The sequence below is a fragment of the Lissotriton helveticus genome, chromosome 1_1 (genome assembly GCF_964261635.1).
Source record: "Lissotriton helveticus chromosome 1_1, aLisHel1.1, whole genome shotgun sequence".
Taxonomy (NCBI): domain Eukaryota; kingdom Metazoa; phylum Chordata; class Amphibia; order Caudata; family Salamandridae; genus Lissotriton; species Lissotriton helveticus.
This window is the reverse complement of record NC_136057.1, coordinates 2,030,297,159-2,030,324,931: the sequence shown is the minus strand read 5'-3', so window position 1 is coordinate 2,030,324,931 and position 27,773 is coordinate 2,030,297,159. Positions and strand designations below refer to the sequence as shown.

The following is a 27,773-nucleotide window of genomic DNA, read 5'->3' as shown; positions in this document are numbered from 1 at the left end:
CCCTCATCTGGTGATTAACCAATCACCACACCACTCCCAAAAAATTTAGAAAAATTTATGTCAAACCAAAATGGTTCAATTTCACTTTGTTAGTATTTTCTAAAGACTTGTTTCAGCAAAATCCTTGCAACTGTCATATTGAGCTCTTCGTAACTCCTCAAGCTCTATTTCTCTCTCTTGTTCCTTTTTGATTTTGTAAATTCTTTTCTTTTCCCTCATGTGCTTCTTTCTCTTGTGTAACATGCAACTGATTTTTGTCAAAACTATCACAAAAATTATCACAAACAAAGGTGTTAGAATCTTGCCAAGAACTGAACCACCAATTTCTTGAAACCAGGTTTTAATAGCTTGGAATCTTTTTGAAAGACGTTCTGAAAAATCATTCTCTTCTAAAGGGACTATTTCTGAGTGCATCTCTGAAATGTTCCTAATGTACATTTCAATATTCTTACTTTCATCAGGAATATAGGTACAACAATGTTGTACATGTAAAATGCCACAGACTCCTCCCTCTTTTGCTAGGAGTATGTCTAAAGCAAGGCAATTTTGCATCACCATCTATCTGACCGCAATGACCTCTACATCCACTAACTGGAAACCACCCGCTGTATCAGTGGACAATCTGTCAACAATTGTGGATAATTTTCTGATCCTTCCTGCATTCAGGGTTATACCTACTAAGGGTATAACTGCCTCAAAGATGTCTCCCAAAATTTCTGAAAAACTTTCTCTCTTATACCGATTTGTATGGCTACTGATTTCAAAAGAACCTTCTGCATTTCTGTCAACATGAAAAATTTTTGGGAAAACTAAACCAACAAAACATGTTCCGTACCAATGGTCCGGGAGATTATAACAAGCTTTATCTCCACAGACAAAATAAATCCCAGGAAAAATTGGATCTTTGCCACCTTTGAATCCCCAACCTCCCATGATTTGGTAAGTATCCTCACAATTGCTAGCTCCTACAAAATAATTATCAAAAAGAGTATTGTCTCTTCTAATGCAAAACTTACCACTAATTGGTTTGTCTATGTGAATTGCAACATTGTCAAAAGTTTTGCCATTAAGCTTAGCATCCTCCTTCTGCCAAAACCTAGATTTAGTTTGTTTGGCCATCTCATTTCTTTTATAAATCACCCTTCTCTCCTCAACAAGATTCAGGAAAGTCTTTTCTTCAGCTCTCAATTTGCAAGTTAAGTTATTTCTATAAGCATATTCATAAGTGAGCTCATTAGTTACTAAAAAGAATTCCCTCATCTGTTTAGCTATTTTATGTTTATTTAAAGCATCTTCTATTTTCAGGTTAGCAAAAATCTCATCATAGTTGGAATAATAATGTTCCAAACGACCAGTTTGATAAAATAAACTAGCTATTACACTGCAGGTTATGCCATAAGTAAGAGGAAGCATATTGTATGTTACTCCCTCAGAAACAGAAGCAGGCAACTTCACGCAGATATAGCAATCTTTGACATTCATGACCTTAACATATTCTCCTAAAAGTCTCGAAAATGTATTGCTTGAAAAATCACCAACAGACCTGTCCTGATGAACATCTGGTCTGTGATCAATAATCTTGTTAGCTTTGTGTGTTGTACTATGTTTGTCTTGACTAACTGAAGCTTTGCTTGTCATATTGACCTTGTACCTCTCCTTATCGATCTCGAAAGGAAAGATAACAGCTAAAACTAACCAGAGCAGAATTAATATGAGTACACATACCAGAGTCATCTTACAGCATTTCTTGAAAATTGAACATTTTGAAGTACCACGCGTCAAAACAAAAGGCATCTTAGCCTTATTTATAAAAAGAAAACAACATTTTTTTTAATTTTCTAAAATTTAACACCCCCCTTTTTAAATTTTTTTTTTTTTTTTTAAACCTTCTAACAATTTTTCTTCGACCTTGCATCACAAGTTAATTTCTAACTAAATACAATTTCTTCGACCTTATGTCATCTAACACAATTTCTTCAGCCTTACGCCAAAAACAGAAACCTAAATTTAATCTTAAATTCTAACAAGTTAGTATTTCAATCGTTGTCACTATTGTCCTCAATTTCTTCCTGACTGCTACTATTTATTTCAATTACAGGTGGGATTATTATATAAGCCCATTCAGGAGACTTATATTTCTGATTCGGTCTCAAAATTCTCTTCGTCTTTCTAGAAATCACTTCTATTTTCTTTCCTTTTTCAGCTTTCTTTTCAGGATCCTCCTGCCTCGTTATTTCATTTACCTGTTCCTTTGATCTCTTCACTAACCGCACTCTCAACCCTCCGTTTTCAGTTGGCCAAGTCTCTCCTTTTCTCAGGATTTTTCTTTTTGGCTCAGTCACATTACATTCTGTTTTCCACGATCTTTTCTTCACTTTTTCCTTCTGACACTCTTCATCACTCTCTCCAGAGTCACTGTCAGAAATTTCAATTGTTATTCCAGGATCTTTTCTAATCGGCAGTCTCACTCTGTTAGGAACAGTACTTTTTCTTCCATCACTGGTACTCGGTAATTCGTCCTCCTTCTCTTCTTAAATCACCTTTAACTTCCCAGCTCCGGATTTCTCGTTCCTTCTTTCAGAGCTTGATTTCTGCTTTTCGATACTCTCCTGGTCTTGCTTTTCAACTTGATCAGATTTTTCTGATTCTTCTGTTTCTTTTCTTTTCTTTTGATTAGATTCTCTTACTTCACTTGTTTCTTTGTCTGCTTCTTCTGCTGATTCTTTGTCTAGCAGATTTTCTTCATCTTCAGAATTTATTTCAATAATCTTCAAATCTTTTTCAATTAAATCTCCATTCACAGATGATATTTCCAGATGTCGACCTCTCTGTCGATCTTCAGTATCTGGATTTCTCTCTATTTCCTCTTCAGAATCTGAATCATCTGTTGTATCACTCTCTTCATCAGAGTTTTCAGGTGTAGGTATTGGAATAGTGTGACTTGGATGTATCCACCTTTTCAATCCTCTACACTTCACTGCATTTGTCGTTACAAGGATCACCTGCCTCGGTTTCTGCCACCTTGGGACCAAGCAGTTCCTTCTTCGGTGAACTTTTGTCCTCACCCAATCTCCAGGTCTCAGATCATGTGTCTGCACTTTGTCTTTTGATTGTACTTCGGTTCCCACCTGATTAGACACAGAAGTCACTACATCAGACAGTCGTTTACAGTATTCTAAAATCGCACTGTCATTTATGCTTAATAGTTTTCCTACTGGTACAAAAGCTCGTCTCATGACCCTGCCCATAATGATTTCGTGAGGACTCAGACCTGTCTTTTTATCAGGTGTACTTCTTAAAGTCATCAGAACAAGTGGAAGAGCATCTGTCCACTTTATCCCTGTATCCAAACACATTTTTCCAATTCTATTTTTGATAGTTCCATTAATTTGCTCAACTACCCCAGATGCCTCTGGTCTGTATGCACAATGTATTTTCTGCTCAATGTGTAATGCTTCACAGATCAATTTCATCAATTTGTTATCAAAATGTCCCCCTCCATCACTTTCAATAGTGACTGGGAAACCGTACCTTGGTATTATTTCTCGCAGTAGCAACTTTGCTACTGTAATTGAATCACAATGACGTGTCGGAAAAGCTTCTACCCATCTTGAAAATAAACATACAATCACTAAAACATATTTCAGACAATTGTGTATGGGCATTTCAATGAAATCCATCTGAAGTCTGGTGAAAGGACCACCTTCTCGACCTATGATTCCTGTTCCCACAACTGATTTCCTGTTTGGGTTCATTTGTTGACAAGTCAAACACCTTTGGCAAAGGGATTCTGCAATCGTTCTAAATTTGGTATTAAACCATGTCTCTTTAAAAAGTCTAATCATAGAATCTCTTCCAATATGACCAGGTCCATGATACAATCTGGCCATATCAGCAATCATGCAATTTGGTAAAACTACTCTACCATCTTTGAAAATCCAAACTCCATCCTCATCTCGTGGCCTACATTCTGCTTTCAACCATGTGTGTTTTTCTTCCTCATCAGCTTCATTTTGTAAATCCCTAATTTTCTGCCATGTCTCGATAATAGATGTTAGCATCAGTGAACCTGAACCATAATCTTTGTTTTTCCCCCGATTGAGTCCAAAATTATTTCTTGCGCAATACTTTGCAATTTCATCCGCATAAGCATTGCCTTTGGTGATAAAATCTTCACCGTTTCTGTGAGCTGCACACTTAACAACAGCGATTTCTTTTGGCATTTGTATGCCATCTATTAATCTTTTAATGAATTCTGCATTTTTGATTGGAGAACCTACTGATGTCATATAGCATCTCTGAGACCAAAGTTGTCCATAATCATGTACAACTCCGTACCCATACTGGCTATCCGTAATTATGGTAACTCTTAAATCCTTTGCTATTTCACAAGCACGAATTAAAGCAATTAATTCAGCCACTTGTGCTGAACGAATTCCTTCAAGACATGAAGCTTCTTCAACATCTGCTACTGTGCAGACCGAATATGCTGCTCTCAAAACACCTCCTTCTGATCTTAGACAAGAACCATCTACAAAGAAGACGTGATCTGATTCAAGTAATGGTACATCTTTGATGTCCTGTCTTGGCTTGGTACAGTATTCCATAACATCTAAGCACTCATGCTCCACGTCATTTTCATCAATATTTTCAGTGTCAGGCAACAATGTGGAAGGATTTAAATTCACACATCTTGCTATTGACACATTGTCTGATCCCAAAATTATTTTCTCGTACTTTGTCAACCTGTTACTTGTCAGTTGCTGAGTTTTACTTCTTGTAAGAAGAATTTCAACTGAATGGGGAACATAGACTTTTACAGGAAATCCCATTATTATTCCCTCACTTTACTCTAGGCTAACACTCGTTGCTGCCACTGCTTTTAAGCAACCTGGCAAGGCTTTTGCATCTGGATCAAGAACTGCTGAGAAGTATGCAATAGGTTTGCTCATGTTGCCATGTCTTTGAATTAACACAGACAAAGCACATCCTTCCCTTTCACTGCAGTACAGCTCAAAATCTTTTTCGTAATCTGGCATGCCCAGAGCTGGAGCTTCACATAAGCTTCTTTTCAGTTTTTCAAAAGCTTCCAACTCAATATCAGTAAGAACAATTGGATCTCTCACATCTGATTTTGTCAGTCTCTGTAGTGGCTTCGCAATTACTGAAAATCCACTAATCCATTGACGACAGTAACTAACCATTCCCAGAAACATCCTGACCTGTCTTTGTGTTTTTTGGAGGTTGCATTCCTTTAATCATTTTTATTCTCTCAATTGTCACTTGTCTCATTCCTTTTGCAATTCTATGACCAAGGTATTTTACTTCTTGTTTACAAAACTGCATTTTTGTAGGAGATACTTTATGTCCCTCATCTGCCAATTTATTCAAAAGTCTAATCGTGTCTGTCACACAATTATCTCTTGTTTTTGCTGCAATCAACAGATCGTCAATATACTGCACTTATGTCGATCTGCCAGGTAGAACTAAATCCTCCAAAGACCTTTTCAACAACTCATTAAAGATAGAAGGACTCTCTGTATACCCTTGAGGGATTCTACACCATGCGAGGGTCCTATTCTGGAACCGAAAAGCGAAGATTTCTTGGCTCTCTGGATGCAATGGAACAGTAAAGAACGCATTGCAAAGATCAATAACAGTATACCATTCTGCATCATGCGGAATCTGGTAAAGAATAACAGCTGGATTTGGTACAACTGGGCAACAAGGAATAACAATTTGATTAATTTTTCTTAAATCTTGAACAATCCTATATGTTCCGTTTGACTTTTTAATTCCCATAATCGGTGAGTTACAAGGGCTGTTCACTATCTCTTTTAAAACACCTTGCTTGATAAATTTTTCAATTACAGGAATAACACCCTCAATTGTTTCTGCCTTCATTTTGTACTGAGGAATGTTAGGAAATTCTATTCCTTGCTTCACTATGATTTTGACTGGATCAACATGTTTCATTAGACCCATCTCATTTCCAGTCAAATCCCAAATTTCATCTTTGACTGTCCTTTTCAGTTCTTCTGGTAAGTTTTCTTTGTCAAAGGAAGGAAACAATTTTGTTTCTTCTGTCTCAACCATTAACATAGTCATTCTGTACAACCCATCTTCTTCCATGGTTTGTAATTCAATTCCATCAGGTGAGCAATATATTCTGCAATTCATTTTACACAATATATCTCTCCCAAGTAAATTTACTGGACTGCTATTACAAACTACAAATCTGTGTTTGTCCTTGAAATTGCCTATTTCTACATTTACAGGTTCAGTAAGGTCAGTCTTCATCTGTTGATTACTAACTCCGATTACTTGGATGGTATCCCCAGAGAGAGGTAGGTTTTCAATTTCCACTGATCTAACAGTAGAACGGGTAGCACCAGTGTCCACAAGAAAAGTGATTTCTACATCGTTCACCTTTCCATTTACGAATGGACCAGACTGGTCAACCTCAAGAGTGGCTCCAATCACACACTCTTCCCCCTCTCTCGGGCACCATCAGAAGCAGTCATCAGAATCGCTTCCTTGGTTTCCTGTTAACAAAAATTGTCCTGATGCACTTTTCAAATTTTGTCTTTGATTTCTTATTACCTGATCACATCCGCTGAATCCAATATCTGGATTGTATTTTTGACCTCCCCCACAGTTAGGAAAAGGAGGTAGTGGAATCTGATTTTGCTGCTGGGTCAACTGCTGTTGTAGCTGTCGCTGAAGACTCAGATCATTTAACTGACGCTGCAGCTGTAGCTGTTGCTGCAGATCAACATCATTCCACATCTGCGGGTTTAATGAAGTATTTTGAAAATTTCTGGGTGGATTTTTACACTCTTTCTTCCAATGTCCAAATTCACCGCAATTAAAACAAGGCATCTTTTGTTTTAATTCTTCAATTTTCAAATTAAACTTTGGTTTGATAGAATTATTGAAATTATTTTTAAACTTTCCCTGTCCCTGATTTTGATTCTGCATAAATTTCCATTTTTATTATCAAGGCTTGCAATTTGTTGCTCAGCCACTTTCACCTGTGCCCACATAGCCTTTTCCTTTAACTTTTTCTGTTTAGCCTCCAACTCATCACTGCAGTATTTTGCTTTTCTCAAAATATCATCAACTGAGTTTGATTGCCAACCGACAATGCGACAATGTTATTTCTGATCATTTCTCCAATTTATGGTCTAAGACCATAAACAAATCTGTAAATAAAGTGGCTCATGTCTTTTTCATCTAATTTTTCATAGCCACTGTATTGTTTGAAAACCAACAATAATCTTTCATAAAATGAATGAACTGATTCTTTCGGTTCTTGATTTGTTCTGTCTATTTTAACCCAGTCAACCTCCTTTGGGGCAATTTTTTGTTTTAACAAATAAATCACCTTTTCATAAAATTCCATGACCTCGGGTGCTGGAGCACCTGTCTCCTTAACTCTATCTGATTCAGCTTTTGGCCAGCTTACAGCAATTTTACATTCTGTCCAGAGATCTGATGGGACGACAATGTCGAAAAAGCCATTTAGATCAATCCACAGAACTTTTGAAACTTTAATAAGCCTGTCTACTTGTCTGTACCATTCCACGGGCTTTTCTCTCAACCGAGGAAAATCATTAGTAAAGAGTAGAATGTCCTGTCTTGACCAGGGAACATGTACATACCCTCCACCTGCAATTTCTCTCATCGGAAACTGTTTAGACAGATTATCTAACTTATCCAATCTTTCATCGTCCTTCTTTTTGGTCCATTTCACTCTCCATTTACTCAATTCACCCAATTTCTTGATGTAAACAACCAAATCTTTAATGTGTGTAATTCTTCCTAATGTATTGAAATTCCCAATGTCCTTCTCTGTAAAATCTAATCTATAATGCTTTCCCAGATTTTTCTGTTGGCTCAAATCAATTTCTAATTCTGCTGCCAGTTCTTCCAATTGATCGTATTTATTCTTAGTTTTCCATTGAATACTTTTACTGATGAACAGGAGTTCATCATCTCGATAATATTTTAAACTATCTGGACCAATTGTACCTATTATTAATTCTTCCAAATCTGCTTTTAATTTTGCAACATCAAGTTTTGCGTTCGATTCTCTTTTCTCAGGAGTCTCAGAATCTGATTCTGCACCCATTGGTGTCTTGTTAAAAGAACTTTGATTAAAAGTTAAATCAGGCATTCTTGATTTTTCATGATTAATTTCAGATAAATCTGAATAAAATTTTTCAGCTACTTTTTGAATTTCTGCATTTAATGGAATAGTTAAACTTTGTTGTTTATTTTCCTTTTGATCGAAAACAGGCTGAACAGGACCAATCATTATTGGAACTGTCACTGCTTCCATGCTTTTAGTTATCTGTCTAATTAAGTATTTGCAACTTCCTCTTTTCTGTCAGTTCTTCTTAAGTTTCTAGGGGCTTCCCTTTCCATTGGAAAACTCATATTTTCAATAAAAGCACTAGAATTAGTTCTTGTCTCAAACTGTTCTGGAGTTCCAAAAGATTCAGAATTATTGGGGTATAATTTTTGAGAATCATTTATTGGGGGTGCGCTAGGAGTCGTTCCTGCTGAAACAGTTGGAGTGGACCATGAAAGAGGCTGTCTCAAAGGGGCATTTTTATTATTTGTTGTATAAATTTCTTCTAAGATTGGATCCTCTGTTTCATTTTCTACCACAACATAATTTTTCTTTTCAGTTCTCTTTTCACCTGGAGATCCTAAAACCATTTCCATAACTAAATACAGACCATCGCACATATCTCCCTGTCTCCACATTAGCATTCTATCTTCATGCGTTTCTCGTCTGTAACTCGGTGTTTTTGGAGATCTTTTTATTCCGTTCGCTTCTTTCTGAAGTTGAAACATTTCATCCTTCCATTCAACTAAAGCTTCAAATTGAGTTGGTCTAGGCCGTGGTACTAGAGCCGACATCTTTTCTCTTAAATTTCTCAAAACCTTTACGTTAAATGAACCATCATCCGGCCAAGCCAATACGCCGTCATCCTTAGTGTAATGTTTCCAAACATCAAACCACAGAACAGTATGATAACCATATTCACCTTCCATATACGCTGCAGGTGTTTTGTACTTATGAAGTAATTTACCACCTCGCGTTTGTATTTTCTTGTCGGGTGAAATGAAATTTTTAAGTTTTTGAATATCGAAGTCTTTTCCTCAACATGTTTATAATAATAAGTCATTTTTAAATCAAATCCGCTTAATCAGAAATGATCGTAAATGTTTCCTGGTTGTTTCGAAACACCAACCAATCCGTGCGCGAAATACACCAACAAGCCAATCAGTTTCGAGCTACGTCACCACTTTACTTGACCATTAAAAACAAAGCTTTCCACAAAAGCCAATCAGTTTTCAGCTCGACAAAGTCACGTGAGTCAATCAGAGTACAGCTTGTGACGTATAGTACCCAATCCCTGCGCGGACCGTGTGACGTACACAGTCGCTGTGGTTTCTCGCGTCTCACTCTTAGTACTCACCCCTCCTTCACAAAAACTTTTCACAGCGCCATTTTAAAGACACCTTTCTTAATGAAATTTGATTAATCAACAACAATAAGAACAAATCATTTGTCTGTTTCTCTAAATAAGACGATAGTTTTTACAAGCATACGAGAAATTCTTTGCGTGGAATAGACGACGCTATTCTCACAGTTTTATACATTTGTCGATAAAGTAAACCTTTACTCTACCCTTCACACACGTAATAACGAACTCGCTTCTCTCTGAATGCATATAAAGTAGCAATTCAAAGTTTGACTCGAACGGAATTACAGAATTATTTACGCACTTTCAAACAGGAAAACCCTAAATTATACATACAAGAAAACTTCGGTATGGACTCTAACCAACCGTAGTAATCCAAAATCGCCAGTTAGAAAACAACTTTTATTTTCTTCTTCAGGACTCTAACCTTAGGAGAGAAAATAACGCCTATTTTTCTTCCTTAGGACTTTAACCTAATTTTGGAAGAGGAATTTTTCTATCCTTAGGACTCTAACCTTTGGAATGAAAAATAAACACTTACCCTTCACTCAAGTTTAGATATATTCTATTACTCTTTTCACAATGAGTTTTAGAACGGGCACATTGTCCCTATACTTAAAGCTTCGATTTCATAGACAATCCTCACTATGCATACATTCTATCTTACACACCTATATCCCTAACACGTGCTGTAAGACGACAACACTTGTGATATACGACGATACCACTATTCTGAAACAGATCAAATGTACTGTGTGACTTGTGACTTCACGCTGGCCACACTACTCTGTACCGGTACAACTAGGATTTTTCACACTACAGGAAAAAACCTTTCGACTACATATAACGTAAATGAACAAACTCAACATATGTTAATCATTGATCCTATGTAACTACCATGTAACATATTGGTTACCATAGCAACCATTAAATCTGCTACCAGGAAATTGATCCAGCGGGCTATAGGAAATATGTCATAAACTACGCTACCCAACTCCACTATATACACTATCAATCAATAAACACACATAAGGCCCATAAATCTAACAATGACATATTATAACCAACTGAATCATGTGACCTAATTAACCTATTCACAATATTATATACATTTATATACAACCATGGTAAATGAATTCATCATATTTTATAACTCTACAAGCTAATTAAGCCACTGTGGCGATAAGATCTAGCTATAAGTAACCTAAACCCATGAAATAACAAGACCAGCTTGTTTTCCAAAGTAAGATTTTTTATTAGCTACTCATTTGGAAAAATGTATTCGAATTTTTATTAAAGCATTTTTATTTGAATCATTGCAATTAGTTATGACAGTTTTATTATGAATCAAAATTAATTTTTGCAAATGAAAATATCAGTTTAGCATTTTTCAAAACCTAAGTCCCTAACTAATGCTGACTATAAGAAAGAAATAAGGAATAAAGTCATTGAGGGTTCTTACGTGTTCCAAGAGAAGTCCAACAGCATAACGCCCTCATCAAAGGTCTGCAAGGGAAAGCAAAACTCTTCCACGGAGTAAGAGTTTTTATACCTTTCTACGCTAAGCTAATCTAAAATTTGTATATTTTTCTCTGCTGAATTGGAGTCCCATTGGTTCAAAAGTGACAGGCGACGTGTCACCATATTTCAAAATCACAGTTCCGTCATCATTCTTAGAGACCATTGTCTCTGGTTTTCGAACAACGCAGCTTCCTCCAGTTTGCAACAATTGCAACAAATGAAGTTTTTAGCTTCCTCGGATGCGTGGATCTCACAAGTCTTTTGCCGGTTCCTGGCCTTGGCCTTGTTCGGCTAAGAAAATGTCATCTCAGCACGACAAACTTTTCAGGCAGGAGAAAACTGTTGCCATCATGGACTCACTCTGGCTCCGAGCAGATTTTTGCAAACACGGAAATTCACTAGGCCCAAAGCCTTTTTCATTAACTAACAAATAAACAAACACAAAAGAATAATTAATGCGAGAAATATAGTTTGTTCTGTTGCCACCCTCTAATGCTAATAATTAACCCATTAGTTTAAATTACCTAGCAGTAATGCACAAATAAAGCAGCAATTTATATCTACCATTCTTCAATTTATCCAGCAGGGTTCTTTATGCACCTATAGAGAATAGAGTGACATTACATAGACAGGAAAGCAAAATAAGCACATTTATTTTAAAACAGCTGCATTTAATATTTGACATGACAATAGACACGATTAATTTATTATTTTTCACGAACAAGGAAATGCAACATAATGCACATTCATTGAGCACACATGTTAATATCCCACGTGTTCTTTCAGGTGTCATATAAATTTAAACTAGGTTAGATTAATTCACACACAACACATTTGTTAATCTTATTATTTTATTTATGGAAGTGTGACTTCACGAGTTGAAATGAAAAACATTTCTGAATCTCGCTCCATCAGGCTGACGCCAAAATTTTAGGACACAGACTAGGATTCATTTATTGAAAATCACAACTTATGCTGCTTTTAATATACCTGGACTTTAGAATAGACACCAATGGATTGTTATATTTTCCACATAGTTGCAATGAAAAGTAAAGAAACATTGGCAATGCCAGTAGGTCTGGCCTTTGAATGAACTGACGAGCCAGATCCATGTACACACATGAATATACTCTTCCCACCGATGTTGCTGCCAGCGAGAAACATCATAAATTGTTTGGTTTTCTAAGAAATTTCAACACCATTACAGTGGTATCTGTGTGCTCATGGAAGTTCAAGGTCAGGCAGCTAGATAAATAAACAAAATTATCACAGCTATATGGAGGGAAAGCACATTTTTGTAGAAGCACACAATTTCTGCCCAATCAAAAGATGTACTCTGGGCTCCGAACATTCGGGCGGAAACAACGCCACTGTGTAGGAAAGGGTCCTTTTTTGCATGGTTGCCCCCCACTTTTTGCCTAATATTTATGTACTTTGAGTGTGCCCTGGGTTCCTGTCAACCAGGTACCCAGGGCCTATGTTCTTTCCCTAAAACTGTACTGTTGAAAAACCTATTGGCAACTCTCTGACCACATGTAAGTCCCTTGCAAAAGGAACCATAGGTACCAAGGGCACTGTTACCAAGGAGGACCTCTAAGGGCCGCAGCACTTACTCTCCCACCCTTACAGGCCCTGTACCTTTACACACACACACACACACAGCCATTGTGGACTGTGTGTCTTGGTGCAGAACAAAGCAAAGAGTCGACATTGCACATATCCCTGTGTCAAAAAAAAGAGTGCAATGGGGGTCTAGGGGAATTTATTTACCAACCCTGAAATCTCAATACCCCTCCTTGGGATGTACGATGATACGACGCGTACCGTCACAACGCGTGCTGTTACAACGCGTTTTTTACAACGCAAGTCGTGACAACGACTTGCGTTGGGGGGGGCGCAGATCGAGAATATTTTAATTTACTATTCTAACACCAGTCCCTGTGGACACTAGGGAAGGTGTTGGAATAGTAAATTGACTATTCTTAATCCTGTAGTGCCCTCCAGCGCAAGTCGTGGTTACGACTTGCGTTGTAAAGGACGCGTCGTAACAGCAGTTGAAACATCCGCGGTGTAAAGAATGTTTCCCCCTCCTTGATTATAGCAACAACAAAAGAAGAGATGTCCGGTCAAATGAGAATATATGTGTGTATCCTGTACTAGATGCCAGAGAAAACTAGGAATCATTCAGCGACCAAAAGGATAACACCTGGCTGAGAACCTCCCATCAGCCCACCCTTCTGGCGGAGCATCATCACGTGGGATTAGGTTGTGGATCCAAACAACGTCCACTCCATCAAGTGATGGTGCGGAGATGGATACCGAGGGTGAACTCTACCCAAGGTGTTTCTCAAATGGTGCTGATAGGGTGCAGTGCTAAAGTGTAAAATTGTGCGTGAGAATTAAAAATGACTACTAGGACAAAAAAATAAGTTTAATCAGGATTGTCCAAGTGTCAAGGTTAAAATGACGCCTAATAGTCTGAAAATATAACTAAACAATGGCGCTGTGCAGAGAGGTAAACATGTTTCAGCCAAACGGAAAACACTGTCCGGCTTTCTTCAGGACCAAAAAGATGAAAAGCTACTGCAAAAGTGGAAACCTGTGTAAAAATAGTATGAATGTGTATTAATAAAGTTCATATCATCCTACCAGGAACTTGGAGCCCCAATGTGTACTGGTGGAGATGAATATGTTATCCTTTCCTGTAGAAGAAGAAAAGGAAAAGAAAATACACAAATACATAATATATATAGTTGCTTGTATATATCCCTGTGATCATAAAGAAACTGTACAGAAAACACACCAACGGAAAAGTAATCTACTCCTCTGAACAAAAAGAATATTTAACTTTCGTTTTGTTCAATCTTTTTGATTTGAGTTGGTTGTAGAATGAAATACTCACCCAGCTTTTTGTGGGAGAGTATTTCATTCTACAACCAACTGATGGGAGGTTCTCAGCCAGGTGTTATCCTTTTGGTTGCTGTATGATTCCAAGTTTTCTCTAGCATCTAGTACAGGATACACACATATATTCTCATTTGACCGGACAACACATCCCTGTGTGCAATGCCTACAATCCACTGCCCTGGCATAGGTAAGCCACCCCTCTAGATGGGTGCATTATACCAGTGGTGGGGGTACAGGTGCATGAGCCCTGTACCCTTACAGTACCCAAGTAAATTCTTGGAAATTTTACCTGCGGTATTGCCATAAAGAGTATATGGTCTGGGAGTTTGTCATTACAAACTTCACAGCACCATAATGGCTTTACCGAAAACGGGGACGTTTGGCATCAAATCTCTCAGCACATTAAACCCACACCGATGTCATTGTAGGATTTAATGAAAAATGCACTCTAAGGGCATCTTAGAAATGCCACCTGAAAAAAACCAACCTAATTCTAATGTCCTGGCGAATATATGATGGTACTTTGCATGCGTTTACAATGCATGCCTTTACAACACGGTCAGTACAATGACCGTTTAGAGAGCCGGCCGATCTTGGGGTACTGAAACAAAGCACATCCTGGGAAGAGGTACTAAGCCTCCTCCCCTAGGATGGGAAAGGTCAACAAAGGGGAAGCTTCAAAGGCCCGCCGCCTTTGTGAGCCTACCACAGCCACCACTAGCTCCCAGAAACTGGCCCCCGTGGTTTTGACTCCCACTTTGGGCTGGAGAATCGGTGGGAAACCCAACTTAGGAGGAGAGGTATGCTCACCTTTGCCAACCCCAACCCTCAGGTGGGAGAGGTGAAGTGAAGCACAACTCTCAGTCCCCACCATCGTATGTTATGTTATGTTATTTTATTTTTATATAGCGCAAATCACCACTGGTCTCTAAGCGTTTTTAGAGAAAAGAACAGGTCGCTAGCGTAAGCAGGTCTAGTGGCAGTGGAGGCGGAACATAAACCGGTAGGTCTTTAAAAGCTTTTTAAAGGAAACCAGAACCGATTCCTTACAGGTGGGGGACCCAGCCAACCATAGTGAGGCTTATGCCTCCTCTCACTGGAAGGTGGCATAGTAGGGGGTGTACCCACCCCAAGGAAGAGACCTATTGGTCCCGACCTGTACCTACCTGTAAACACCCTTAAATTTAGAATTATGGGGCACGCCTAAACCTTGCATCTTCACACCAGAGCTGAAAATTAGAAGCAAGCAGTAGGAATGAACAGCTGTGTGAAGAGAAGAAGTAGAACACCAACTGACTTGGCCCCAGTCCTATTGGCCTGTCCTTACCTCAGGCTCCTCCAACAGAACCTCGGTGGGCCCAGCAGTCATCAGTCATCAAAAACCCAGAGAACCTCGCCTGCCTTTGCGACTAAAAAGGACTTTGTCTCCGGTGAGCACAGGACTTGCTCAAAGGTAACAGACTCTTACTCTCGCCGACTCCGTGAGTCTCCTCCACTTCACTCTCTGCACCCCAAGCCAGAGTGACCCAATACCCTAAGAATGTCCCCCCAGTGATCCTAGCTTGAATCCCAATGACTCCTGATCCTCCATAAGTTGCTAAATCAAACCGGCAGCCAACAACGGGAAGGTCCCTTCAACCGTGACCGAAGGCGACCCCCTGACTGACTCGCAACGGAAGCAGTCCAGAAAGAACAACTGTGACCGTCTGAATGACTCTGACACCGAACGCATGCCATCACAGGACAAAGACTCCCAAATCCCCCATGCGCCTCAACAGCAGTTGACTGACTCCTAGGGATCCGCAACCGAATCTGCAGCATCAGCCAAAACCGCATCCTACACCCGGCCGCCCCTGTTCTGCTGGCGGTGTCGTTCTTGTGTTGGCCCTTGGGCCCTTCAGTACAGACCTCTATCACAGGAGCTTTTTTTCCCCAATCTAATGGCCTGCTCGTCACAGTCCTTAAGGCCACGACCATGCTTAGCCGTTGGCTTATATCCCTGCACTCTGCACCCGGCTGCCTCTGTGCCACTACTGCTGTGACTCGAGTGCCCATTTGACAGAATCTTAACTGCGGACCTGTAAGCTCAGTTGTGCCTTCTCAGGACTACATGTGGCGTGTGAGTAGTAGTGTAAACCTATATTAACTTTGCAAAAAGCATTGACTCATTTCTCTTCCCCTCAGGAAATGCACCAGCCTAGCATCTAGGGATACCTGGCTGCCTAGGAAAAGTAATTGTAAAGTAACTCTGGCTGTCTGTGACTACAAAGTAATTATACTGTAACTAATTAATTGCATTCAATCTGTATTTAAACTACATATACTTGCAAAGTATTTCTATACTAACCTGTAGCTGGCCTGGCTTGGTTTTAGAAAAGAAATATAACTAAACACTAAACCAACTGGTCAGAGTTCAGTCCTTGAGTATGTGACATCCTTCCTTGCCTGCATTTGTACAATAGATAATTAGCACTACCCTCTGATAAAGCCTTACTGCTCGCACACACTACCACAAATAGAGAGTAAGGTGTTATCTAGTTTTACCTTTGCCTACCTTTGGGAATCCTCTGGACTCTGTGCACACTATACCTAACTTTGGTATAGTATATACAGAGCCATCTTCCTTCACCCTGTCCTTGCTATTCTCACCTTATAGTCTGGCAACAACTGTCCTGTCAACAACTGTACTGTCAAGCCTGACCATAGAAAGGGAAGAGGAGACAAGTAACTTGGATTTCAGACACCATTATGGAGAATACTATCATAAACCGGAAGTAATATTTAGTTAATGATGCTTGAAAGTGATGAATTTTTAATTGACATTTATAATGTGTATTACACCTCATGAAATCTGAAAAGAGATAAGCAAGTTTTGACCAAGATTGAGGCAATTGAGGCAACTATTGTGAACTTCAAAGAAGCCCATAAAAGCAAGGACAAACCTCTTGTTCTGGTATGTGACAATTTTAATTCTAGGTATGACGCTAGAAAGGTTGACCAAGACCTATTTCAGGATAATGTGTGGGGCCTCTCAGAAACATATGTACATTGGCAGAAATGCACCAAAACAGGAGTACAGGATGCAATGCTGATGGCACGGGGGCCCTGTGCGTGCTGAATTGTCACACTAGATCTGATCAACAGGCCATGAACACATTTATAAAAATATCCATAAACAGTCTGCTTGACTATGCTTTGAAGTATGGTACGTAGCACACATGAAAGTCCAGCATAGAGTTGAAACTGTTCACCATCAGCTAATAACATAAATCTGTTAAGTTAAGAAATGTGATCACCACACATTGAGTAAATGGTGTTCTCCAAAGACGTAGCTTTACAATCAATCTGAAAACCAATTAGTTGGCATAGTGAAAATGACAATGCTTTAGCATTACTCATTGACTCTCTGAATAAGGCCCAATTTGGGAAGAAAAGCAGCATTGGTCTTTGAAAAAAGTTTTTAAAAAAACCCTGGCAGAGATCTCAATAAATCTAACAATGACAAGGAAATCAGTACCATGCAAAAACACACAGAAATCAAGATGATTTGACAGTTAATGCTCATTGGAAAAGCAGGAACTTTCTATATTGTTAAGATTATTTCTTGATATCCAGGTCAGACAACAAATACTTGAAACCAGTAGGAAGTAATGTAAATCAATCAATCATTGCCACTTGTAAAGCGCGCTACCTACCCGTAGGGTCTCAAGGCGCTGGGGGGGGGGGGGGGGTGCCGCTACTGCTCGAACAGCCAGGTCTTCAGCTTCTTCCTGAAGGAGAGGTGGTCTTGGGTCAGGCGCAGGTCGGTCGGGAGGGAGTTCCAGGTCTTGGCGGCCAGGTAGGAGAAGGACCTTCCTCCTGTAGTCGCTCTTCGGATGCGGGGGACGGCGGCGAGGGCGTGGTTGGCTGATCGGAGGTGGCGTTTGGGAGCGTAGAAGTTGACTCGGCTGTTGAGGTAGCTCGGGCCTTGGTCGTGTAGGGCTTTGTGTGCGTGGGTGAGGAGGCGGAAGGTGATTCTTTTGTTGACGGGGAGCCAGTGAAGGTCTCTCAGGTGTCCGGAGATGTGGCTGGTTCGTGGGATGTCGAGGATGAGTCTGGCTGAGGCGTTCTGGATCCGCTGGAGTCTCTTCTGGAGCTTGGCGGTGGTACCGGCGTAGAGGGCGTTGCCGTAGTCCAGTCGGCTGGTGACGAGGGCCTGGGTGACGGTCTTCCTGGTCTCGGTGGGGATCCACCAGAAGATCTTCCGTAGCATGCGTAGGATGTTGAAGCACGCCGAGGAGACGCTGTTGACTTGCCTGGTCATGGAGAGGGAGGTGTCCAGGATGAAGCCCAGGTTGCGCGCATGGTCTGTCGGTTTGGGTGCGGTGCCCAGGGCGGGGGGCCACCAGGAGTTGTCCCAGGCGGAGGGCGAGGAGCCCAGGATGAGGACCTCCGTCTTGTCCGAGTTCAGTTTCAGGCGGCTGGTCGTCATCCACTCGGCTACCTCTTTCATCCCTTCGTGCAGGTTGGTTCTGGCGGCGGCGGGGTCGTTGGTCAGGGAGAGGATCAGCTGGGTATCGTCGGCGTAGGAGATTATGCTGAGGTTGTGTTTGCGTACGATGGCCGCGAGGGGGCTCATGTAGACGTTGAAGAGGGTGGGGCTCAGAGATGAACCTTGGGGGACGCCGCAGATGACTTCGGAGGCCTCTGACTTGTACGGTGGTAGGCGAACTCTCTGTGTTCTTCCGTCGAGGAAGGAGATGATCCATTCCAGTGCCTTCCCCTGGATTCCGGCGTTGTTGAGCCGCTGTACTAGGGTGCGGTGGCAGACCGTGTCGAAAGCCGCGGAGAGGTCTAGGAGGATGAGGGCCGCTGTTTCTCCCTTGTCCATCAGGGCTCGGATGTCATCGGTGGCGGCGATGAGGGCGGTCTCGGTGCTGTGATTGGCCCGGAAGCCGGACTGTGAGGGGTCGAGGGATCCGTTCGTCTCGAGGAAGGCGGCCATCTGCTTGTTGACGGTCTTCTCGATGACCTTGGCTGGAAACGGGAGGAGCGAGATGGGTCGGTAATTCTTGAGGTCGGTGGGGTCCGCTGTTGGTTTCTTGAGTAGAGCGCTGAGTTCGGCGTGTTTCCAGCTCTCCGGGAAGATGGTGGTGTCGAAGGATGTGTTGATGATGTCTCGCAGGTGGGGTGCGATGACAGCGTCGGCCTTGTTGAAGACGTGGTGAGGGCAGGGGTCTGTCGGTGATCCGGAGTGGATGGAGTTCATCGTGCGGATGGTGTCTTCGGTGCTGATCGGGGTCCAGGCATGGAGGGTGGTGGTGGGGGGTGGTTGTTCGGTCCTGGTGTGCGTAGGTTGGTTGTTGAAGCTGTTGTGTATGTCCGCGATCTTGTTGTGGAAGTATGAAGCGAGGGAGTTGCAGAGGTCTTGCGATGGGGTGATGTCGTTGTTACCAGCGCTGGGGTTGGAAAGCTCTTTCACGATGTTGAAGAGTTCCTTGCAGTTGTGTGCGTTGTTGTCCAACCGGTCCTTGAATGCTGTTTTCTTGGCGGCGCGGATCAGCTGGTGGTGTTTCCGGGTGGCAAGTTTAAAGTACTGATTGTGCACAAGCAACATGGCACAGAACACGTCCAGATAGAACCATAAAACTCTCCTTGAAAAAGGCACATTTTTTGATCTAGTCTCCTGAGCTGTAAAGTGTCCAAATTAACATAGTGACAGGTGTATGGTGCATCAAGTGGTAGTGGCACGTCAAAACCCTGTACAGATGTAAAAAGGCAGAAAAGCTCCATAGATTAAACAAGGTGAAGCAAATCTGCGTGCCCAAAGGTGAAAATGGATCATTCAACCACTATCCTGTTTGACAGAGTCCCATGGAGGACAAACCAGATCCTCTGGTATGAAGTTTAAGGCTATAGAAAATTAGAGAGCCATATGTGGCCTTAAATCAAACAAGCCCCTGGAGCCCAGAGAGTTCCTACAGACATTTATAAAGTCTAGATACACAATTTGTGTCCACTTGCATGTAGAGCCTTTAATGAAATGTATAGCAGTAGTTAAGTAACTTAGGGGCAGATGTATCAAGTGTTTTTTTTGTCGCAAGCGCTGCGAATCTCAAAATAGCAGTGTTTGTGACAAAAAAACGGGAAACGGTATGTATCATGCAAAAAGCCTCGCAATATTAAGGAATCGCAAATTTTGCGATTCCTTAATATTGCCTAAGCATTTAAGAAATAGCAAATTGCGATTTCTTAAATGCTATGTATGAAGCATTTCAGTTTTGCGAATTTAGGCTACGAAATCGCAAATTACCACCAACTTGTAGTTGGTGGTAATTTGCGAATTCTTTTACAAATGCACGTTGTGCAATTTGTAAAGGTGCCATGTGGCGCTCATACATGCCCTTTGGGCATGTATGTGTGCCATATGCGCATACATGTCAATTTCAGGGGTGCAGCAGGGTGTCCTTGAGACACCCCTGCACCCTTGAAATTATTCTCAATTTGCGATTAGCAAATTGCGAATCGCAAATTGAGAATAATTTCACTTTCATTCCTATGGGCCTCCTGGCCCATGGAAATGAATGGGAAATTATTCTCAATTTGCGATTCGCAATTTGCTAATCGCAATTAAGGAATTTTAAGAAATCGCTAAAAAATAGCGAATTTCTACATACATACCATTTTGCAATTCTCAAATAGCGATTCCTTAAAAATCGCTATTTGAGAATCGCAAAAAGGTATCTTGATACATTTGCCCCTTAATCCTAAAGATCTACATTGTCATCCTGAGTACAAGAAGGCCAACTTCCACATATTGCATAATATCACACAATTTTGCTCCTGGGTGGAAAAGGACAGATTTTTTGAAAACTTATACTGAATTGACTGAATGCGGGGTTGGAGAATTGAGGCATATTACGTGGAACCCAGATTGGTTTCACATATGGCCTCCAAACCATCAACTAGGCTTTTAACCTCTATCAAATATGTCAAAATACAGTCACTGTAAAATAGGCCCCTGTATATCATCTTTGTTAACATAATAACTGCCTTCAGCTCAATAAATTCGAACGTTCTATGTGTTATCATTAAAAAAAATATGGGTATCCCAGAACACCTCCTTAATCCCCTGTTACAACTACATGAACAGACAACAGCTAGGGTTAGATACAGTGAGGATGGCGAATGTATAAATGATATCACAATAAATATTGTTTTCTGACAGGGGTGTGATTTGTCGTCACTCCTATTCATTCAATATATAAATAATGTTAACACTTTGAATTGAAGCCGGACACCTGACAGTTGGGAGGAGAAAATGGATAATATTACTTATTGAAGTCGATGCTGTCCTCCTTGTCCTCACCGAGCAGTATTACAAGATTTTGAAACCTGTTGCCAAATAAAGAAATTGACAAATAATCTAATGGAAACCAAGGTTGTGAAGATGAACTAGAAGACCCTACTTAAAAGAACATTCACTGTTAATGTGGTATTTTATTTTTAAAAGTCTCGTCCTTTAATTAGTGAGGCATTCATTTTGACAGTGAGTCCACATAAGTTCAGTAAAAAGTCAAAATGGCTTAACCATGGTGCAGAATGTGGGAGCAGTTCTCTGTTGCAAACACAACATTGGGGATTCAAGGACCATCATCATCGGCCCAGGTATATCTTGACCAGTCATCATAAACTTTATTTCGTTCCTCAGAACATAAAAGTGCAAATGCATACAATTCACACATACAGGGTTATTAAGTACATACAAAAAATACATCAGTGATTAGCAAAAAGTATTACTCCAATACTTAAAAATTGGGTAAGAGAATAAAATTAGACAGAGCGCTAAAAAAACAGGATCCACATGGGCCTGTCCCTAAACAAATGTAAATGGCATTGCCCAGCATGATGGCTTGGTAATGAGAATAGCGCTAAAAATCTGGACCAGTTAATATTGCCACTACCACAGTTACACAGACAGTTAAGACACCATAAAAAGTACATAAAAGTTTTGTACATTGACAAATATAACAGTGTTACAATTGCAACACAGACCTTCAAATTGCCCACATAATCTCAAGAAACTTTGCTACAGCGCAGACTACCAGTAAGATAGAGTCAGATTTTAGAATGTGCAGCACATGGAGATGGCATTGAATACCAAAACATTTACAGATTTGAACAAGTCATTTGGCTCTTGGCCGCTGATACAGTGGGCTGGCAAAACAAATGGGAGCAATTGAATCAACAGCAAGAGGACTGCCTTGACAAAATTGTGACAAAATGGATGGCTGACACCAGGAATCTTTTAGGGAATTCACTGGCAGTGATCCAAATCTAAATTGCATATACAGCTTCCTATCCTGGGGAATCGTAATAGCCTCAAGATATTGTTCGTATGAGGTGGACAGTTTAAACTCCATGTACACCTGCCAGAGAGTATCTGTCGGAATCATTAGAGAGACTTGAACTGACTGATCTTTGGGAATCACCAGTAGATCATAAGAGCTTCAAAAAGGTTGTAACTAAAGTAACGAAAATAATATCGTTAACAGAAGATAAGGAAGTTCTAGCAAAGAGGGCACATGGATGGATAGTTTTAAATGACTACAAAACACTTGAGCCACAAGCTTACTTGGAACATGGATTCAAACAGAAGATAAAATAAATTTTTTTAAAGCTGCGGCTTGACATTTTACCTATCCTCCCTCATCTGGCACCATGGAAAAGGAATCAAGAAGATCAGACTTGTCGTCTTTGTGGAGTAGGACCTGAAGATTTAACACACATAATATGTATTTGCCCAGGCTTAATGGATAAAAGGAGATCTTTACTACGAGCAAGATGGAACCAGAAGGGCATCAGGACTTGCAGACAGGCAGTCAAACTATGCTTTAACCCGCAGTAGACCCAATTAAACTGCCGTCTCTCAAAATTCTTTGATACAGTGACGGAAAGACTCAAGAATAAGCAAAATAAGCAAAATGAGGAATTATACTAACAGACAGACAGTGCTCTAGAGCACAATTCTGGGACTCCAGCTCATACAAATAACATCAAAAAGTAAATTGGAAACATGAACTTTATTTACTACCGCACAATACGGCGACCCATGTATTTTAATTTTCGACAATCAATTATATCTTTTGATATATATTTCTTTTAAACTGTGAATTTAAAAAATTGTGAGTTTTAATTAACTGTACAATCAAGTTAATTACTTACCATGAACACCATGGTTTAATGACCCCAGGATGGATATGAAAAGGATACCTAAGCCACCCAATGGCAACATTTTTTCCTTTAGCAATTCCTTGCTAGGCAGCCGTGCTGGATCCTTACGTTCTCACAGTCCCTCTAGACTGATTGAGGTGAGTAGAGATTTCACCTTGCAAAACCAGATCATTTTCCCAAAGTGATCAATTATCTTCACTTCAGAGAGAGCAGTAGCATAGAGAAGCTATTCTGGGGTCGATTTTATCAAAGCCATAATAATAGGGGGTTTTGCTTGGCCTTCTAAATAATGGTGGCTTGTCCCATGTTCAGCCCTTGCGTGTGAAGAGGGGAGCTCTACGGGAGTGAAACCAGGGCCCTCTGGAACTTGTTCTCCGTAGTCAGGAGGCCTTCCATCTTTTCGAATCCCCACAGTTCCACACCATACAGTGCTGAGCCTATTCCCTTGCAGTAATTTATATGGAGAGGATCTGCTACTGGCTTACTATGGGAGGTACTATGCTCTTTGGTCAAAGCCCCAGTTATCTGTCTATGGCGGAGAAATTAGAATGCGCTTCGATCCTTGAGGCTTCCAAGACATGTTGTTGGAGTGAGTGATCGCCAGAGAGTCAAAGGTACTCACTCTCTCCAATGGGGCCCCACCCAGTGTTAACTTCCCTCTGTGTGTTTTTTGAGGGTTCAACATTAGCAGCTTTGTCTGTGGGGTGTTAAACTCTAGGCCACAGGAATCCCAGACAGCCTTGAAGTGGTCTAGAAGCAAATGTAGCCCTCTTGGGGTTTTAGGGACTAACAACGTGTCATCAGCGAACAACAGTGTTACTACTTTGTCGCCTCCTAGGGTGGGTGCATCAGCAGGGACCTCACAATGGTGCTGGACTTCTCCATCTATGAATAATGACAAGAGTGTAGGTGCCAGTACACAGCCCTGTCAGACCCCCTTGTTGACTTTAATCTGATCAGAGTGCTGTCCTTGATTGCCCCAATGAACCCTAGCCTCCTGGAGGGGGATAACAAGTGCTAAGACCATAGGAGAGAGGCCCATCTCTTTGAGAGCAGTTTAGAGCTAATTTCTTGGAACTAGGTCAAATGCGAACCTTAGGTCAATAGAATCCACATAGAGGCTACCCTGTCCAATAATCACTGTCTTCCTGGTCAATAAAAGAAAGTGGAATACCTGGTCAATGGTGCTTATATTTTGCCTGCACCCAGCTTGGTATGGAGACAGGATATTGTGGTCGGTAATCCAGGTCTGTATCTTCAAAAGGAGTGCACAAGCAAACACATTTTGTACACAATCAATAAGACTAATAGGCCTGTAGTTGGAGGGTACAGATCTATCGCCCTTCTTGTATACTGGGATTACCTCTGCTCCCTTCCATGAAGCTGGTATTTGGGTCCCTGCTGCAATCCCATTGGCTAGGGCAAGATGCACGATGTCCAATCTCGGGGTCATTAACAACGACGCCACCCGGTATGCTATCCAGGCAGGAGGCTTTAGCCCTTACAACGGAGTTGACACAATACATGATTTAATCTTTCAAGAAGAAATAAATGGCAGTAAGATAAACTCTACCAAGGGTGGAGTCTTCTATGTCAGGGCCCAGATAAAGTGACGAGAAGTGATCAAACCAAGCTGCTGATGAGATAATATTAGTCAGCGACAGGGGTCTATTAGCATTCCCCCTAGTTACTAGAAGCCAGAATTGCTGGGAATATTTTTTGGCACAGGGCTCTCTGATTTTATCCCATCTATTCTTGTCCCATTCCCTTTTTGTTCTAGCCTGGGCTAGCCTGTAAGATCTCCTCACTTCCCGTTTTTGCTTCACATTGTTAATGCTGATGGCATGGGCTAGTTGTTGTCGAAGGCTCCTACACTCTTTGTTGTTCCAGGCAAACTGCGACCTGGTCTTCTTTCCAGTTGCTCGGGAACATCTTGGTTTGCTAAAACATGTAGCCACTTGTTTAAATAAATAGTCATGGCATACCTGGGTCTCGCCCTCCCTGATGCTGAGCCAAACTATGTAGTTCTACAGCACTTGCCAAATAATTAGACTTGATTATTTTGAGTTTATCTACATCCATAGTTACCTGGGACCATTTTAGATGCCTTTTATCGTTTGTTGGGTGAACCTTCCTAGACATAAGGTTGATGGTAGGGGAACTCTGGGAAGATGTCCCAAGGGGATACCAAGTGTAGTTCCAGAGAGTTGTGGTCGCTGTCTGTGGTGTGACCCACAGTCATATCGACCACTCTAGGCCACAATCTCAAATCCAGCAGAAAGCAGTCTATACAACTTATATCAGTGGTTCTGTTATATATATTGGTCCCCATTTTATCTGATTTTGTACGGCCCTTTGCTGCCCTAAGACTGAACTCAAGGGTGGGTGCATTATGCTGGAGCAGTACTTGCGACCATTTTTTAATCGTGGGTAGGTCAAGGAGGGGAACAAGCCATATCTCTTCTTCCTCTCTATACCCACATATGTCCTCCTTTTCTAGGGGTTCAAAAATGACGTTAAAATCGCCAGCCACAATCAATACGTATGTGTGTCCCTATTATCCAGTAGTTCTTCCAACTCTTGGAGAGTAGTTGACCTCCTACCTGCTCTGGTTCATCGTGCGTAGAGATAAAAAAAATTGATTACAGTGCCATACGTTCCGTTAATTTTGATAGCTAAAATAGCGGCGCTGTAGGACGTGAGCACCTGTATCATGCATTGGAGCACACATTTCACCCAAATCAGCAACCCCCCAGATTAATGGCCTGGTTTATTGAAACATGCTGGACGATGGAACGTGAGGTAACCTGGAATTTATATGGGGGAGGTAGTCCAAGTTTCCTGGAGATACAAATATTGAACATTTCAATAAATTGGTTCCAATGCGTAAGGGACATTTTCGACCTCACCCTTGCCACATTCCATGAGACTAGACTAAGCCTGATAGTATTAGCTTGCTCATTAGGGGGGGTAAGTTGCGTGGTGTTGGTGGTGACCCCCTAATTGTACTTCAACCCGGGTTAATGATGGAAGCAAAGCCCCTCTACTAGGCCTTTCATCGGCTAACAGCAACTCATTTTAATTTCCAAGGACATTACCTTGGGGACTTGCAAAGAGGTAGCTGTGTAGTGGCTGTCCTATATTGTAAAAATTGAGCTGCTGCGAGAGCTAGCCATATATGTTTTAGCACATACAGAATTGTCTTGCTGGTTAAGTCAATCATTTGTTGCTAAGATACAATCAGAGCTGATGAGGGCATGGGTAAGATGTACAGCAGGCAGCAATGAAGGTTGAGGGGGTCAATATTTAAGTTCAATGCCAGTAGGAGACAGGGAACTCAATCTAGCTTCTAGAGCTATCAGGTTATGAGCCACTTTTCCATCCATAAAATGTCCCCCTGTATGACTGAATGACAACCCTTTACATGGCGGATCCAATGAATGGCTTCATTAGTTAGGGAGTCTTCACCTTCGTATTTAACATAGGAGGGAGCTTTGGGCTCATTAGTCATGTAAATAGCAAAGGACGGTTTGTATGAAACGATGCCCTGGTGAGCAAATCTGCCTTTATTAGCTTGTGCCCACATATTTTGCATCCACCCAGACACTGCATGGCTGACTGGTAACACAGGGGTACACTTGACGGTGACGCATGAAGGATGTTGGTGTGGTTCTACTATGAGAGGATGTGGGTTATAAGTAAGCAGAGTCGAATGTGTGTAGTGGGTAGGAACCTGAATCGGGGGTTGGACTTCTAGGTCACTTCTGACTAGATGGAAATTAACCTGTTCAATTAGATCTTGAACAACAGATTTCAGCATTTTGACTTCTGTCCTCAGGTCAGCTATAATTCTAGAAGCAGCAAAGGTATTCCTACCTAGCCGATCTGAGGAGACCATGTCCCCTAATCCAACATTGACACCATCCTTTATCTCCTCTACTACCCCAATTCCCAAAGCACCTACGCCCTTCTCCGGCCTCTTTCCTCCTGTTTGAGTGCAATTTAAATTCAAAAGAGGCGAACATTGATTAGTTAAAATGAGTGCAGTATCTACAGTGCCTGGAGCTGGATCAGTAGGTGGAGGTACGGGCAATCCTGATTCAGTTTTGTCTACAGTAGAGGGCAATGGTGCGTGACTAGTAAAGGATTTATTTGTACTATGTGTGGTAGGTTTATTAAACATTTGGGGAATGCATTTTATGCAATTTTGAATTTGGGTTAGTTGGGGGGGGGGCAATAGGTTCAGTCAGGTCCAGCGAGGTTGAAGGATCAATAATTCTCTCTCATTCATCTAAGAGATCATCTATCCGCTCTATGACACACTTACTTCCTGCAGACTTACGAGCCTGTTTGGCTTTATTGTTTTTGAGCCAAGCCTCTCGACTCCCACACTCAGTTGACTTTCTTTTCCACATGCTTAGATTAGGGTACAAGTTTACAAATGAAATAGAATGTTGTGATAATTGAGGGCACAATTGCCGCGTTCACTTGCAGCCACACTGCCCCTCTACATGCACAACAATCACTGTTGAACCGAGAACCTACCAGGCCCCGAAACCCCCCCAACCAATGGCCGGAAGCACTATCAATTGAACAACAAGTTCTAGGCACAGACACTCAAAGCATTGACAT

At 41.2% G+C, this 27,773-nt stretch overlaps 1 long non-coding RNA gene across 1 annotated transcript in view; it reads right to left on the bottom strand.

The window, feature by feature from the left end:
- Window positions 1-11,582: 11,582 nt before the first annotated feature.
- Window positions 11,583-27,773, bottom strand: part of LOC144776299 (uncharacterized) — a 120,934-nt gene continuing 104,743 nt past the window's right edge. Inside the window, exon 3 of the long non-coding RNA XR_013600579.1 lies at window positions 11,583-11,621. This is a non-coding gene — a long non-coding RNA (uncharacterized LOC144776299). The remainder of the gene's footprint in view (window positions 11,622-27,773) is intronic.